The 17696-nt window shown below is 43.5% G+C and overlaps 1 protein-coding gene and 1 long non-coding RNA gene across 3 annotated transcripts in view; both read left to right on the top strand.

Annotated features, from left to right (window-relative positions):
- The window catches only part of MMP24 (matrix metallopeptidase 24), a 49236-nt gene that overhangs the window by 11889 nt on the left and 19651 nt on the right, over window positions 1-17696 (top strand). The gene's annotated exons all lie outside the window — the stretch shown is intronic.
- Window positions 7320-11905, top strand: LOC147414205 (uncharacterized). Its single transcript, XR_015183940.1, has 3 exons — window positions 7320-9198; window positions 9550-9665; window positions 11497-11905. It is a non-coding gene; the product is annotated as an uncharacterized LOC147414205 (long non-coding RNA).

The following is a 17696-nucleotide window of genomic DNA, read 5'->3' as shown; positions in this document are numbered from 1 at the left end:
GCTTAAAGACGGGTGGGGATGGCTCTAGGGAAGATTTTCCACTGAATAGGATGTTCCAACATAGATTATCACTTTTTTGAGGGTTTTTTTGGTTTAGTTTTTAGGATGGTGTTTGAGAGCAATGTATACAATGAGTAGAATCGTAGAATCATTCAGGTTGGAAAAGACCTTTGAGATTATCGAGTCCAACCATCAACCCTACTCTACCAAGCACACCCCTAAACCATATCCCCCAGCACCACATCTAAATGACCTTTAGACACGTTAAGGGATGGTGACTCCACCACCTCCCTGGGCAGCCTATCCCAACGTCTGACAGCCCTTCCAGTGAAAACATTTTTCCTCCTATCAAGCCTAAACGTACCCTGGTGCAGCCTGAGTCCGTTTCCTCTTGTTCTGTCATTACTTACCTGTGAGAAGAGACCAGCACCTGCCTCTCTACAGTGTCCCCTCAGGCAGTTGTAGAGAGCAGTAAGGTCCCCCCTCAGCCTCCTTGTCTTGAGCCTAAACAGCCCCAGTTCCCTCAGCCGCTCTTCATAAGACTCACTCTCTAGGCCTTTCACCAGCTTTGTTGCCCTTCTCTGCACTCTCTCCAGCACCTCAATGCCTTTCTTGTATTGAGGGGCCCAAAACTGCACACAGTACTCGAGGTAGAGGGCCTCTCTTTTTATAAAAGTTATTTCTTATGCAGTATCCCTGTGGCTCTTTCAAAAACATGATTTCTCTGGTGTGCTGAGTGACTGTCGTGAGTAGTGTCCTCAAAGTACACGTAACAGGTATTTGAGCGGTTGGTGTGCACTCTGGGTGTGAAAACTGATGGAAGAGTTGAGGTTTCCATTCTGGAGGATAACTGTCATTCATATGTTCGTTTTCAAGTAATGGTGCTGCATAGACTGGGCGGTGTGGTTATTTGAAAACTTTTAAAAGAGTCAGCAGTGAGGATGTTGAAAATGGTGGGATCATATTTGACTGCTCCACCTGGGGAAAATGCTGATGATAGAAAGCAAATTTCATGTGTTGAGGATGACAGAGGTAAGCCTGTAGTCAGAGCATTATAGATGTTGGTGTTAAATGCAAGGGATTTGGTTCTACCCAGGTTCTTAGCCTTGGTATTCACATGTGAAAATGTCCTGTCTCCTCACTGGATAATCCAGGCCTTTTTAGGAGGGTGTTTCCTCCTGTTTCACTGTTTCTTGTCATTGGAGCTCTCACTAGCTCCAGGTTCTCACCTCTGATGTGTTTTAATTGAAATACTGTTAGCAGGTCTCAAAAGAGTTTCTTCTTGGTCGGAGGTTTCCTGAACTATGGTCAGTTCACTGTCTTTTTTTCATTGGAAATAAGGTGTTGGTGAGGACAATGTTGTCTTTTTAACAGCAAGTATTTCTTCAAACATGGTCTTGCTTATCCTTGTGGATTGTGTTTTGGGGCAATGGGGTTGATCAGTCTGGAACCGTGAAAGTCTGTCAGTGAAAGAATAAAAATACCCTACAGTAGATCAGTAGCAAAGTGCTCATTTATTCAGACACAAAAAAGGAACGCTTTTGGCCATTCAGCATCCACTCAATGATACAAATCTTAAAATAGCCATGAAGTAACAGTAGTATCTTTACAGCAACCTGCAAAATATCACCATGTAAAACGTTCCATTCCTGACAAGAATGTGTATTAATTTAAGTGAAAATTTGGATAATCTGCCTCAAAGCTCTCTTAGCCTTGCAACACTTGTAAGGGTAAATCTCTGTGCGACAGAGCAGGATGCTGAAACTGGCACCATAGATCCGCAGAATGTTTGGCTGACCTATTTAGTCCACGTAGTTGTGTTACGAACCAATATGATCTGAAGCTTTGCTTTTGTTGGTCTGTATTTGTCTTACTGTGTTGTGGCACCTGAAGAGTTTCAGTAAGTCCATGTTTGGATGCAGCCGTCAACCCACAGAAGACCTCTTTTTGGAGTCTTCACTAGCAGTCCAGATCACGTGGATAAAAGCAGACCACTTCACATGAAGTCTTATCCAGTCAGAAAAAATGATGATTTGAACAGATCTGTCTATGAAAACAGCCATCTCTGAGTTGTATGTGGAGAACGTGATATATCCTGTTGATGAAAGCCTCTGTCTTGTAAAGATACCTTGTGGTAATCTGCTAGGTTTCATTAGCGATTTGTCACACCAACTAGTGGATAGTTAGTTGGGATTTTTATACTCATTATCATTTTGCATGATCATTATTATACTGATTTTTGCCCCGTGAGGACAGCATGACCATTACCATGTCCCTTAAAATTATTTGTATAATCATGATAGATATCATGCTGTTGGTTATCTTTCTGAGGCTGTGGTAATAGGGGCACATGCACCAACACTTCTGTGATCTTCTGTGGAGAATGATCCTGCATAGGCTTACAAAGTGAAAGCAAAGTTTCCTTCCCACTGGATATTAGTTACACTCATGCGTGCAATTCCTTTAATCAAGTAATCCTGTACTTTCAATTCATGATTGCTGATTTGTCATCTTAATTCTGCTGTCTTCTCTGACATTCCCATAGGCAAGCTGTGGAAGATTAATTTAGATAATATTATGATGAGGATGTGCAAAACCAGGTAGGAAGTTGAACTGCTGGAGCAGTCCTTATTAACAGGGATCATGGGATATAGAATTCTTCGTTAAGTTTTCAGATGAGAATGTCAATGGGAGCACCTAGAAGCATGAAGCAGAATATTGGAATTCAGAAAGATTAAGGCAAATCAGAGAAGTGATATGGCAAACAGGAAGCAGCTGAAAAGGAGGAGTGTGGTTTTACATTTAGAGATAAACCATCTACACAGCCACACAATGAAGAGCAACTGTCAGGGTCACAGCTGTGGGGACTTACCTCATGTTTTTCCTGGAAGTGCTCCTCAATAGAAATGAAAGCAGCTCTGGGCCTTTAGCTTGTCCCAGACTTGTAGCAGTAAGTTCTCTGGCTTACTAGACTTTGAAGAATGGGCACTTAGAGGCAATTGAAGCCGGTTTTGGAGTCATTGTCTTTTAGCAGTTCATTGTGTGTAGCTGCTCACAGGCCAAGTGGCACCTCATGGCTGCTTAGACACAGCGTTTGGTCACTGAGTTACATGTCAGCGCAGGCAATTTCAGTATCCCAGTTGCTTGCATTACCAGAAGGGATGCTGAAGGTGACTTTGCTCTGCTTTCTCCAAGTCTTAGGCTTTTTTAATTGAAATGTGCTGTGGAAACAGCCAAGCAAACTTTAAACTGCCCATCTCAAGACTCGCAGCCACTGACATACGTTGCTCACTGGAGCAGCAAAGCCTGTGCCTGAAAGAGGGTCAACAGACTTGGCCGTGCTGGGATCTCTCTCCCTTGGCTGCCTCTTACCTAACTTGGCTCAAGCATAGAGGTGCTGCATGAAATCCCTTACTAAGTGGCCAAATCAAGTATTTCCTAGCCTTTATGTGAAAATAATAATTGTATATGTATGGATTTTCAACAGCAGTTTGAAAAGGATTCCCGAGTGGCTGAAAGTAAGTTCTGTGGGTTTAAATACCCACATTACACATGACTGCTCTTACACCCCTCTGACAACTCAAACATTCGTTTAATCCAGGTTAACTGCAGGAAGGAAATTTTACTCTCCAGTTTAACATTGCAAATAGTATCAGTAATAATCCCAGGCAAATCTTCTTCATGGTCTTTTAAGAGTAAAAGACCATTGCTGTTAGGCACATACGTTGTCAACACCAGTGCCCGTATCTTACTGGTGCTGGTGCTAAGGGCACCCACCTCTGCAGTAACTGATACAAAATTAGGAGCTTCCAAACCCCCTTGCTTTCTAACACTCCTCACCGAGGTGGGAGGCTAGGTGCGACTGGGTAAGGATTCCGATATGAAAACTCAGTAACAACAGAGTGTTATTAAGCAGTCATTCTGTAGTGCAGCGCTGGGCAGCACTGGGGATGCTCCACCATGAGTGCTCCAATGGGTTAGCAAAACACACCGGTTCATATACACAAAAATCATACATATTCATTAGATTTCCTGAGAAGGGCAGTCTTGTGGTGATGAGTTCCCGGAATTCATCTACATGGTCCAAGCATGCGCAGTAAATTTAGGGTTAGGGTCTTTTCGTCTTCGGGTGGTTGCACATAGTGTTCCTCACGCTAGTTGAATCTTCCTTCTTGAGCACAAGCCAGGGCCCCTTTTCTGATGCAACCTCCTCTTGTAACAAGCAGCCATGTAGATGTTTGCTGGCCGTTTCCTTAACGTCTGGCACGTGTAGATAGCTTTGTCTCCTTGGTGTCAGGCAAGATGTGATCTATTTACCAACTTTGCTCAGCAAATCGCTAAAACCATCCTTGTGGGGGAAGAAAAACTCAGGAAAACAAAGACGCAAGCAAAACTAAACAGATCACAGTGAGGCCTAAGCCAGGGATTGTCAGAGTTTAGCTCTTTCATAACGACCCGTGGCTGTAGCAAGCACTGCTGTTGCTGCAGGGTGGGTAACCAGAACTGCCACTGCTGGGGCTGTCCCGTCTGCAACGGTGACACCTGCTGTCAGTCTTCATCCAATCCAGATTTCAGTCCAAAGCTTATGAGTACCAGGCACCGTGCTGGTCAGGAAATGCACTGAAGCAGTAGCAGAAGGCTTAAAGTGGAGCTGATTTAGGGAAGACATTTAGAGAACCTTTTTAATGCTAAAGCAGGGTAAGTACTGAGGTATCCATGCCCTGCAGGGATCACCAGAATTGTTTTCTTTCAGCATGCCCAGCATTGAGCTCTAAGACCCTCCCTGTCATCACTTGTTCTATGCCCTTTTAAGTGGGAGTGTGCCCAAGGGCAGCCACTTCAGCTTCTTCAGGAAACAACCCCAGCTGGCAAGTTATTCCTGTAGCGACTCTAGTCTAACTGGGCTTCACATCAAGTTTGATCATTTTGTAGTTCACAGGATTCATCTTTCAGTATCCTCTTTCCAGGTGCTCTTCCCACGCTGTGCAGCTTCACACCTGTATCCAGTTCTGTTTGTAAATGTGGGAGGATTGCCACTGTGACTGCTCTTTAGATGTTGGCAAGAAATGCTGAGCTTTGCTAACAGCAAGTAAACAAATATTGTAATCATTACAACAAACGTAGGATCATAGAATCATTAGGTTGGAATAGACCTCAGAGATCATCTTGTTCAGGGCTTCTGAAGAAAAGCCAACCAAAAAGGGTGCCAGTGTTTACAAGAAACCACCAGAACTGATACAGCAGATGAGACGTTATGCATCGCTTTCAATGCCAAATCAGAGCAGGAGCTTCTGCAGAAGTTCTGGAGGAAAAGGTCCTGAACCAGCTTCTGGGAAGGCTTCTGTTGGCCACAGAGGAGAGGAACTGGGCAGATTTTTCTCTGTGATTCCACCACAAGGACTAGCATTGTTTCAGTGGGCATGTACCTGGACAACAGAGCGAGACTCCTGAAGCCACCATCTGGACATCACATGTGTTCAGGAACCTGAGCAGGTTTTTCAGGACAGCCAAGTACTGTCTAAGCTGACTAATGCGAATGTTCAGCAAGGATCTCAAGGAGAAAGTTTTGATTAGAGTAGCTAATTTTGGAGGAGAGTCTTACTGATAGCCAGTGAGCAGGACAGCCTGTTGTACCTGTTAGTGGGGGATGCATAGCTTTGAGCTGATGTTTAATCTGCCAGTCAGCGCGTTCAAGGTGGTGCCTTCACTGGAGATTTATTGTTTTCTATCCTGGCAATATTAATATCACAAACCTTCTGATTCTTTTGACATGCGTATCCCCATTCCTAAAGACGGGATCCTCTCTCTCACCTCTACATTTACAGTGGAACTCAGTTGCACAAAGATAAGCATTTAGCCAAGCTTTGAGAGAGTCACTCTGCTATCAAAGTTTGGGCTGTTCTTGTTAAGAAATCAGGTGCGCCAAATTAATTTGAGCTTAAACCTGAATGTCCTGGTACTCTTTTATTCCTGCTGTCAGTACAAAGTTCTTAAAATTGCCCAGGCACCAACAGATTTTCTGCCACAGCTGTGCCTCTGCTTGGAATCTGTCCCATTTTAGATCACTGGCCCTAACCTTTATCCATTTGGTCCATCTTAGGTGACTGATGGAGGATGTCCCATGCTTCTGATACTTGTTGTCTTTATTGTCACATCTGAGTACTTGAATCTGCTCACTTGTCTTGAATGCCCTAGAAGCCATTAGAGATACAACATGGAAGGTTTCTTCTCTAAAACTGCAGTTACTGAGCAATGTTGCTGTACTTTATGGACTGTATCTAGCTAGAACAGATTCCTCTACAGACTGTCTCAAGCAATAGGTGTATGGCTTTCCCTGTTCAGATTCCTGGATCTTGGAGGGATGAGTGTCTTTCAAAGCCCTAAATAATTTGACCTTAAGTGAGAAACATTTCAAGTACCATGTTTTTCATTCTCAGCTTCTAGAACTTAGTTTGCAGACTAGTGCTCTAGGTCTCCAGTTGGATGCTTTAGGTCTTTACTTAACTTAAATTCCTACACAAGGGATTATGCACATGCTTCCTCCCATCACTGTCTTGTTTTTCTGAGCGTCTCTTTCTTTTTTCCCCTTTGAACCAGGAGAAGGTTGAAGTGGCCACAGTGTGAACCAGATAAGGGAAGAGATGTAGCCAAATGTTGTCTTTCTCTTCCTTTCTCCTGATCTGGTTTACCTTAGAGATGCACCAGCTTTTGGGCCCAAATGAAAGAGTAGGTAGAAATGGGTGGCTGGAGCAGGAAAAAGGGCTGCTGCCTCTGCGGCTTCAAGATGCACATCTTGATTTTAAAACCACAGTAGAACTATTGTTTGTCTACATTCTGGGTAGAGTTTTATTTCTTCAAACCTCTCTGTTAGTCTCTGCCTATGGTTCTCCTTGTCTTTTTTTCTTCATGCTCTTTGTCACTATTTTCATCCAGAAAGCTTTTCTTATCACTTTTGTGCATGGTTGAAACCAGTGATGTTTTGAGTTTAACAAGAATAGAGCGTGATGTTTGGGGGCCCCAGTGCACAAAAGGTCTCAGCAAACTGGGAAGAGACCAGTGCAGGAGCTCTGAGGTGATAAGGGATCGGAGCAAGAAGAAACTAGGGGAACTGCGCTTGTTCAGCCTAGTGAGGAGGAGAAGGTGGGGAGGAAGCATCTAATAGCAGTGGTTCTGAGAAGACATTATAGAGAGGATAGAGCCACAGTCTTCTTGGAGGTGAACAGAGAAAGGAACAAAAGGTAATGGGCACAAGCTGCCACAAGGAAAACCCCATCTGGGCATAAGGAAAAAATTCTTCACTGAGAGTGGTACAAGTCTGAGGCTGCACCTGGAGAGGTTGTGGAGACTCCATCCTTTGAGACTTTCAAAACTTGGCTGGACGATGCCCTCAGCAACCTGATGTAGTTTCGAGACTAGCGCTGCTTGAAGCAGAAAGTTAAACTTGCTGACCTCCAGACATGCTTTTCAATCTACATCTTTCCATAATTGTTTAGCATTGCCAAACAGGCGGAATTTTAGTTCCTAGAATCTAAGAACAAATTGCAGTTACTTCTTATGGCAACTCTGAGCTGTTACAAGGTGTTCAGCTCATAAAATTCTCTTTTCTATCACCAATTTCCCTTCTAAAAACAGGGGTCTCTTAATATTGAGATTCCTCATGAAGGGGAGCTGGTGATGCTCATAGGTGCATAAAAAGGTAGCTGGCAATGTTTTTTGCCAGATGTTTGATACTTTTGAAGTACCACCTTATTATTACTTTTTTTTAATGCAAGAATGTACACGGTTTCTGTAAGCATTCACTAGATTAATCAAATAAATGTCAAATGTATGTTAGGATACATTATATAACAGATCCCTTAGTATGAAGCAGTATGTGTAAGTAGGTTTGGCTTTTTTTTTTTACCTGGTCAGGTCGTTCTTTATTGTCAAAGATTTCCGGGGGTTTCCAGTCACTTTGGAAACATTGCCAACTAAACGTTCTTTATCCTATTTGATCTGTTTGATTACAGTCGTGATCTTTTAGGTGGAGGGAGGGAACTAAGAGGAATGAAGAATATCCAGTTGTTCCTTTTTCATTTCTTTGAGATTTGTATTGGTATCCACTTTTCTAGGTTGACTCTCTACTATCTACCTGCAACCCACTTACCTGGCTTGTACAGGTACAGTGCATGCTTGCTGGAAAAGAAAACACAGCTTCCCTTAATCCCTGTACCTTCACCCAGCATATTGCCAGAACTTGGTAGTCTTTTTCTCCTCAACTAATTCCTGTTTCCTCTGTGTTTTGCTTGCTTTCTGTCTCGTTTCTCTCTTATCTTACCACTTTTTTCATGTTCATTTTCTGTGGAAATGCTGCGGCCAGCAAAGACAATCTACAAAGTGTCAATGTAGTGAGCAACTTGACAGAGCGCGCATGTACTCACAACACGGTACACCTATAATCTTTGTGCTGTTTGGCTGTTAAATACTGTTTTAATTTTCTTTCTCTGATTTCTCAGGTACAGAACATCTCCATGTCTAAAGAGTTTTGTTCTAACAAATGGCATTTTGAATTCATCATTATTTTTCAGGCTTCTGACACTCTGTTGTTGAAAACGAGCATCAGTATTTTCAGAGCGAAAATCAGAGCTGCTTTGAGTGAAGACACACTCATGTGTCCTTTAACACAGACGACCTGTTGTCTGAAAGACTTTCATATAGATGTTGGAAGTCAAGTGGGGCATAAATTGTATTAAAATTTCAGTTTATGCTATCAGGCCTTTTTATGATGCTTCACTCCACCAGATCATGCTGTTGGTCAGAACTTCTGTTCATTGGAGAAGTTCAGTATTTAATCTCTAGAACATACCTACTTAACTTTGGTTTCATCCTGTAACTGTTTGGAGAGACTTGTTCCCATAAGCCAGTGTTCTCTAAAGTTGTATGCTAATGTTGAACCAAATTTGAGCAAGCGTATAGACACACGGTCTCAGGAGAGCCGGACACAGTAAAAAGAAATCAAATAATCAAATCAGGCAGCTTAAATCAGCATCAGTTTGGGATTACATCCCTGACATGTCAATCTAAACATAAAAGGCCGTAAATAGAGAACTGGTAAATTAAAATTTTTTACAAAAGTGAAGTGAAGAATGAAATCCCACCAGCACACAGGGAAGTCTTCTGTCTTCAGATTCTTCTTCTTCGCTACTGGACAGCATCTCTGTAAGTAATGCTTTCTTTTGTTGTATGTGCTGTCCTTATACAGATGCAGAAGTGGCATTACAGTAGTGCTGTGCTAGTGCAGGCTGGATTTTAAAGCTTTGCAGTATTGACAGTGCTAGTTATTGACTGCAGCTGAAATGCATTAATAAGGATCACCTGGAAATTCCACTTGCAAAACAGTGTACTTGTAAATACACCTGATGTTCCCAGTGTTCTAGAAAGAAAATTATTATCCATTGCTTTTGTCAGTAATTGTTTAGTATGCAGAGTATGAGTACAGTTTTATGTAGGTATTTGGAATCTTGTTGATTTTGGTATAATCAAAGTAAAATATTTTACTTCTTTCCGCAGAGAATGAGATACTCTGAGATTTGTAAGAGGGGGCCAGTAAGGATCAAAATGGTGTGTCATTACCTTAAAAAGGAAGGAAAAAAACCCTGTAAAAAAGGCAGGTCATGAGAATCAAGGTGAGCCAAATGGTTTCTTTTTGCTGCTCTCCTTTGTAAAGCAGAAACAGATGATGTGAAACGAGCCAAAACGCAGTGATATCTCTAATACTTGCTGCATTCCACTTGCTGAAGGGAAGGGGAGTAAAATAACAAACGTTCAGGAAGAGAAAAAGTGAAAAATAGATGAATTCTTGAAAAGTTTGCTGGTTATTGCAGTCAGAGGTGGATTGCAGCATCAGCAGTGAAATGACACCCAGTACTGTAGATTTTGACCTCACAACAGGTGGCAAACTTGGGAGTTATTTAAACTACCTTTTTTTTTTCCTCTCCTGTTTCTGAAGAAAAGCACAAGATTTGAAGACAGTTTAACTACTGCTGCCTTCTCTACCCAAATCCACCAAGAATACTACTTTGAGGGGGGAATGTCTCTTACAGAATCACAGGACGTTAGGGGTTGGAAGGGACCTCTGGAGATCATCCAGTCCAACCCCCCTGCCAGAGCAGGACCACACAGGAGTAGGTCACACAGGAACGCGTCCAGGCAGGTTTTGAATGTCTGCAGAGAAGGAGACTCCACCACCTCTCTGGGCAACCTGTTCCAGGGCTCTTTCACCCTCACAGTGAAAAAGTTTTTCCTTATGTTTATGTGGAATCTCCTTTGCTCCATCCCAGTTCTCTTACTTCTCAGTCCAACTCGGTCTTTACAGCCCCATCAGGAACCTTTTGTGTCAGGGGGAGGACAAAGAAAGTAAGTCTCCTGTCCTAGGTAGAAAACACCCTCTTTGTGGCAAAGAGCCACTGTCATAGCTTCCAGAGCAGCACTTTCTCTATTACCAGCACCAGGAGTTAAATATAATTTCAACCTGACATAGCACAAACTGATTTGTATCCACACTGTCTTTGTCAGGACCTGTTTGGAACACAGTGGCCAGCTTTCTAACTGTTTCAGAAACTTTTTTTTTTTTGTAGTTACCTTCTAGTTGTTCCATAGCTGGGTCAAGTACTAAATTCTATCTGTAGCCCCTGCTGTGTGTTTAAATACTTTTAAAAAATAAAACCACCAGCATAGGTTCTTTTCAAGGCTGATGGAATGAAAGTCATATCTACATTTGCCATATTTTTATGAGTATTTTTCTTTTCTTTACCATCTGTTCTACCAAGTTAGGGAATGATATGCTAATATAGGCCAGTACGAGTTTTCATTTTGGGATTGGTAATTTTTGGTATTGAATTGCATATTGAGTTAAAACCTACACTTGTGAAAGATACGGGAAAATTTTTCAGCAGAACACTCTTAGTCTATTGAATGTCAGGCTGCTGAGCCAGCTGAAGCAGTCACGACTTTCCCTCTCTCTGGCTGACCACTCTTGCCTCCACATCGCTCACTCAGTTTTGGTCTCATCATTCCAGAAAAATACTTCATATTTTTCCTGTGAATTTGTACAGGAGAATTGTCCTCTTAGTGCCATGTGTGCCATGTCAGATAAGCACAGCTTGCAACATTAATCAGGTCCGTAACACAACTAACAGACCTAGTTTGCACACTGCCTTTTGGGGATAGTAAGGCAAATTAACCTATATTTTGCGATGATTTGTAACGTAATGTGGTTCTTTGTCCTTCTGCAGTCGCTTGATCTCATGGAGATCAGTTTGTTAACGTGGCTGTGGTACAATTTCTGTTAAGACTGCATATTGCTCGTTCTTATTTCTCCAGTGAAGCTGTTAAAGACACTTTTAAGAGTTTTCATGAAGATGCACCATATTTATTGCTATATTCATATAAAGATAATAGTTTATGAGCAAAAAGAAACCTGTATTTCTTTTTGACATGTATTTTCTTCCTCTCTAGATAGAAGAGCTGTTTTTCACATCTGATTTGATGCAAACACATGGAAAAGTGGTATGACCACTTCTTCAGGAGCTTCAGAAGATTGAAAAGCTTTTCTTGAGCAGAGCATGCTGTGGAGGTGAATGGAGGAGTGCAGACAAATCTCATGTTCTTCGGTTTGATGGTTCAGACCTACCAGGTCTCAAGATGCAAGAACCAAGGCACAGCTTTGGGTAGCCCTAAAGCTTCTTTAAGTTGTGCTTGGAAAACAATTGTCTCTACAGTGGAAGGGATTGTTTCAGTGTATTTAAAGCATGTTTAGTTCACACCATCTTTTCTGTAATTACCCTAGGCATGCGATTGTCACGACCAATGATCTGACTCTTCAGTATCATTCTTATTTTAATAAAATTTCAAAGTTTAACCTTCATATGTCCTTTTAGTTATGTCTGAGTAAACTGCAATACATAGGTGTATTAGCATGATGATACAGTTCATGAAGTGTAAAACCAGTATGACAAAGATCAAAGATTCACAGTTACTTTTCTATTATTAATCAGATACACAGTATTATTTGTACTTCTGTTGTCTTAGAAACTCTGTCCTGGATTTACACGCCACTGTGCTAGGTGCTCTACAGAGTCTTACCTATGCTCATTACAGGTGTATATACAGCAACCGTGCTCAGGGATAAATACTGATAGTAATAGCACAACATTGCCATAATACTATCCCTGTGACCCATTGCTGTAAACTGATGGGCATTTAAATGAGTGTTTTTGCTGACCTACAGCAATTGGTTACCCTATTATGCCATGAGTTACTAAAGAAAAGGTTTTGATCTGGATTTTCATAATTAAAACGAATGAAACCATACAAGAAGGCATGTGCTAGCAGTTTCACAAAAAACCTTTCTCAAGATGTCTCTTACCTGGTTTAATGGCTGTTTTTCCAGCTGAAGATGAAAATCAGAAGCATGAGTGATGGAGTCTATGACTAGAAGGAAGATCATACATGAATCTGTTTATTTGTGGCTACAGCATTCTCTGTGTTGTTGCAATAAAGCCATGTGTTTCTTATCTCTACAAGGAAAGGTAGTATTTATAATATACTACTTAACCAAACAGCTGGTTTTGATGTGTGATTGTATTACAATTTGTCTTAAGTATGTTAACTCAACTGGGAATACATCAGCTAACGGGAGGTTTATTCTGAACACAAATTTAGATTACTTTGAATTAAGAAAATTCTAAGAAAAAGTATGTTTCAAGTTGTGTGTATTCTGTGTCTGGTGTGTGCGTGGAGAGTATAGAGCTATTAAATGAGTGTAAGACAAGCAATGTATTCACCTGGTTTGGCATCATGGTAATGGGTGATGCTTTTATATTACAGGTGTGTCCTCAATTATAACTTTCTCTGGTGATAACATTGTTTTGGTGAGGAGAACACATCAGCAACTTTAAAGCTAAATTAACTGTATTTCTTTATGTTTTAGCGTAGCAGGTCAAACTATTTCACTCAATGAACCGACTTACAAAACTGCTTGCAGTTTTACAGGGTCATCCTCTCTCTGGTGCTTATTGGTGGACTTCTGGATGCCTCCTGAGAATCAGGCAGGAGAAGGCTCAGGCAGGTCTCTGACCAGACCTGTTTGTTTTGTACAGATGGTGCAAACAAGCAGCAAGTGTCGAATTTCTCTTGGGACTTCGCACTGCCAGATACAAAGCAAGGGTAGTCCCTTCTTCATCCTGCTGTCTTACCCAGGTGGCTGGTGCACCCTGAACACAAGTTTTACTTGTTACTTGGTCTTGGGGGAGGGGGTTGAACAGGATAGTAAGGAGCTTTATCTGATTGCCTGACCTTGTTTCCCTATGAGTAGCAAAGTATCAAGCTGGGCTGTTAGAGACCAGCATGGCTGAGTTGAGACCTGCTGATCAAATTAAAGAGCAAGAAGGAGTGTACAAGCAGTGGCAGCAGGGAAATTGTCCTGGGAAGAGTATAGGGATGCTGCCCAGTTGTGTAGGGATGGGGTCAGGAAGGCCAAGGTGCAACTGGAGCTGAATTTGGCGAGGGATGCAAAGAATGATAAGGGCTTCTACAGGTATGTTGGCCAGAAAAGAAAGGTTGAAGAAGGCGTACCCCCCACACTGAGCAAGACTGGCAAGCTGCTAACAACGGATGAGGAGAAGGCTGAGGTACTCAAACAACTTTTTTGCCTCAGTCTTCACTGGCAACCTCTCCTACACCTCTCGAGTGGATGGGCCACAAGGTGAGGACTGCGAGAGCAAAGTCCCTTCCACTGTAAGAGAAGATCAAGTTCATGACCACCTGAGGAACCTGAACACACGTAAATCTATGGGACCTGACAAGATGCACACCAGAGTCCTGAGGAAATTGGCCAGTGTAGTTGCCAGGCCACTGTCTGTGATATTTGGAAGTCCCGGCAGTCAGGTGAAGTCCCTGATGACTGGAAAAAGGGAAAAAATGCACCCATTTTTAAGCGGGGTAGAAAGGAGGATCTTGGGAACTACCAACCTGTCAGCCTCACCTCTGTGCCTGGGAAGATCATGGAACAGGTCCATGCTAAGGCACATGGAGGACAGGGAGGTGATTCAAGACAGCCAGCGTGGCTTCACCAAGGGCAAGTTGTGCCTGACCAACCCAGTGGCCTGTGATAAGTGACTACATCAGTGGACAAGGGAAGAGCTATGGATGTCATCTGGAGTTCTGTAAGGCCTTTGACATGGTCCCCCCGCCAAACATCCTTCACTCTAAATTGGAGAGATATGGATTGAATGGATGGACTGCTCAGTGGGTGAGGAACCGGTTGGATGGTCACCTCCAGAGGGTGGTAGCTGGCAGCTTGACATCCAGATGGAGATCGGTAACAACTGATACCCCTCAGGGGTCTGTACTGAGACCAGTGCTGTTTAATATCCTCATCAGTGTCATAGACAAGTTTGCCGACGACACCAAGCTGTGTGGTGCAGTTGACACGCCTGAGGGACGGGATGCCATCCAGAGGGACGTGGACATGCTCGAGAAGTGGGCCCCTGTGAACCTCATGAGGTTCAACAAGGCCAAGTACAAGATCCTGCACCTGGATCAGCGCAACCCCTAGTATTGATACAGGCTGGGGGATGCAGGGATTGAGAGCAGCCCTGCTGAGAAGGACTTGGGGGTGTGGGTGGAGGAAAAGCTGGGCATGAGCCGGCAGTGTGCACTCGCAGCCCAGAAAGCAAATCGCACCCTGAGCTGCATCAAAAGAAGCGTGGCCAGCAGGTTGAGGGAGGGGATTCTCCCCCTGTACTCCTGATGAGACCCCACCTGCAGTGCTGTATCCAGCTCTGGAGCCCTCAATACAAGAAGGACATGGACCTGTTGGAGCAGGTCCAGAGGAGGCCACAAAAATGATCAGGGGGCTGGAAACCTCCACTATGAGGCGAGGCTCAGAGAGTTGGGGTTGTTCAGCCTGGAGAGGAGAAGGCTCCGGGGAGACCTTACAGCGGCCTCCCAGTAGCTAAAGGGGGGCTGCAGGAAAGATCTTTTAGCAGGGTCTGTTGCAATAGGACAAGGGGTAATGGTTTTAAACTAAAAGAGGGGAGATTCAGACTAGACATGAGAAAGAAATTTTTTACAATGAGGATGGTGAAGCACTGGCTTGGGCTGCCCAGAGAGGTAGTGGAAGCCCCATCCCTGGAGACATTCAAGGTCAGGTTGGACGGGGCTCTGAGCAACCTGATCTGTCTAAAGCTGTCCCTGCTCACTGCAGGGGGACTGGACTAGATAGCCTTTGAAGGTCCATTCCAGCCCAAACTATTCTATTAGTTCTCCCTTCTGAACCTTGCTCCAAGAAGATGGACTTTATTAAGAGTGCTGTTTGGACAAGAACTGCAGAGAATGTGAAGGTCGGAGACCTTACTGCATGTTCAAGAACTAATAGAAGCAATTTGAGAGGTACAGGCTCCTTTCAAGACTCCTGCAGATGAGCTGAGTGGACAGTTTCCAAACGGCAGCCAAACAGGAGTGGGTAATGGTACACAAAGAGCCATCACAGCACCAAGCTAAGGGCTGTGGGAGGAGATAAGTACGCTGTCAGGCAGTAGTTTTAGACCTTGATATTTTCTTTTCAGAGCAAATCCTAGCCCACCCTTTGAAAAGAAAATGATCAATGTGTTCTCTTCCATGCTATGATAGTCCCTACCATTTACAAAAATAAAGGGAACTTCTTGCCTAACAATGTTATTGGTATAAACTGACCCCTCAAGAGAAATAGGATGATGGATCTGAAGCACTCTCTGTTTACAAAATAGTCGTAGACTTTTTTTCTGTTGTCTCTTCTTGCCATGAAATACATGCTGCCCACATGCCCTCTGAGAATGACTTAGCTGCTTTCAGACTTGGGACCCTCTTACAGAACATAGCAGGGTGGAGAAGGCAGATGACATGGGCATGCTGGAAGGAAGAGAACTATGGATGTGTCTGGGAGGAGGCTAGCAGAAAAAGAAAGGTGAGGGGATGAAACAGTAGTGAGAAACCTTTGGCCAGGGCAGGGAGCAGAAGGAGATGGAGCTATGTCTGCTGGTGTCATTCTACTGCCTACTACTATGCATGATGGAGCCCTGCTGTCCTGGAGATGGCTGCCCACCTGCCTACCGATGGGCAGCGGTGACTGGATTCCTTGGTTTGCTTTCCTTCTGTGCACGACTTGTGCTTTGCCCATCACACTGTCTTTATCTCAGCCCATGAGTTTTCTCACTTTTACCCTTCCAACCCCACCGGGGGGAGTGAGCAAGCATCTGCGTGGGGCTGAGTTGCCAGCTGGGGTTAAACCACAACATTAGTGAGTCCCTTTGCTCTATACGCCAGGAAGCAGAGCACCCCAGACAAAATTTTCCATGCTGTCTGGCATCCTCACACACCACTGTCAGTCCAAGTCGTGTTTTAAAACTGGTCAGCAGCAGCTGTTTTCCACAGTTGTCTGTATTCCACGTATAGGTGTTTCATAAGGGTAACTAGGAAAAGGTGCATTTCAGTTCAGCAGTGGAAGAGCTGGTCAGCCTGACCACCATGGTTGTTGACATACTTCCTCAGGTACAAGCCTTCGTCTTTCTAGGTTTGCTGATCATCTCAGAACTCTTCCTATTGTCTCACTGGTGATCAAGGAACCAACAAAGGTGATCTGCTGGACCTGATACTTAAAAAGGAAAAACTGGTGGGTAGTGTGAAGATCAGTAGCATCCTTGGCTGCAGTAACCATGAGATGGTGGAGTTCAGGATATGTGTCTGCAGGGTCGGTACTGAGGTCAATACTGTTTAGTGCCTTCATCAACGACCTCAATGATGCGGCAAAGCACACCCTAGCAAGTTCGAAGGTGATACAAAATTTGGAGGAGTGGTTGATATAGTAAATAGTGATGCTGTCATTCAGAGAGATCTCAAGAAGCTGGAGAAATGGGCTGACAGGGAGCTGGTGAAGTTGAGCAAAGAGAAATGCAAAGCCCTGTTCTTGGGCTTTATTGGTGGTTGACACCAAGTTGAACATGAGTCAGCAGTATGCCTTTGCAGCACGGAAGGCCTACAGCATCCAGGGCTGTGTTAGGAAGAGCACTGGCAACAGGTCAAGGGAGATGATCCTTCCTTTCTACTTAGCACATCTGGTGTGCTATGTACGGGGCTTCCCAATACAAGAAACTTGAAATTCAAAACCTGACTGAACATAGTCCTGGACAACCTGCTTTACTTGACCTTGCTTGAGCTGGGGGGTTGGACTAGACAATCTGCAGAGGTGCCTTCCAATGTCAGCCATTCTGTGAGTCTGTGTGATTCTGTTTTCCAGCTGTAAAGTGGGCTGGCATTTGTTTTGGGCAGAAACAAGTGATTGAAGGCTATTTAAAACTAGTTTAAATAGTGTCTGAGCTTATGCTCCTGATAAAAGGTTTAGCACCTAGAGGCAAGTAATTTACATAGATTTATATGTAGACTTACACAGAGACAAGTTCTAGGTGTGCTGTCAGTACAAAGACTCTTTGGATACTTCAGCAAGGAGGAGAATGCCACCAAATTGGTGAGGGAAGAAGTCTCCAAGCACTTAGCGTGGGCACAACCAGTGAGCCCATGGTAAAAGCCACTCAGTACAGAGGTGACTTTCATGAGAAGAGTCTGAATGATTTTTACCACAGACTTCCATGTGTGAGTAGTTGTGGTAGCAATGAAAACTG

The sequence above is a fragment of the Leptosomus discolor genome, chromosome 17 (assembly GCF_034619465.1).
Source record: "Leptosomus discolor isolate bLepDis1 chromosome 17, bLepDis1.hap2, whole genome shotgun sequence".
NCBI classification, from domain to species: domain Eukaryota; kingdom Metazoa; phylum Chordata; class Aves; order Leptosomiformes; family Leptosomidae; genus Leptosomus; species Leptosomus discolor.
Note: the sequence above shows the minus strand (reverse complement) of the source record. Positions and strands in the feature narration are given on the sequence as shown.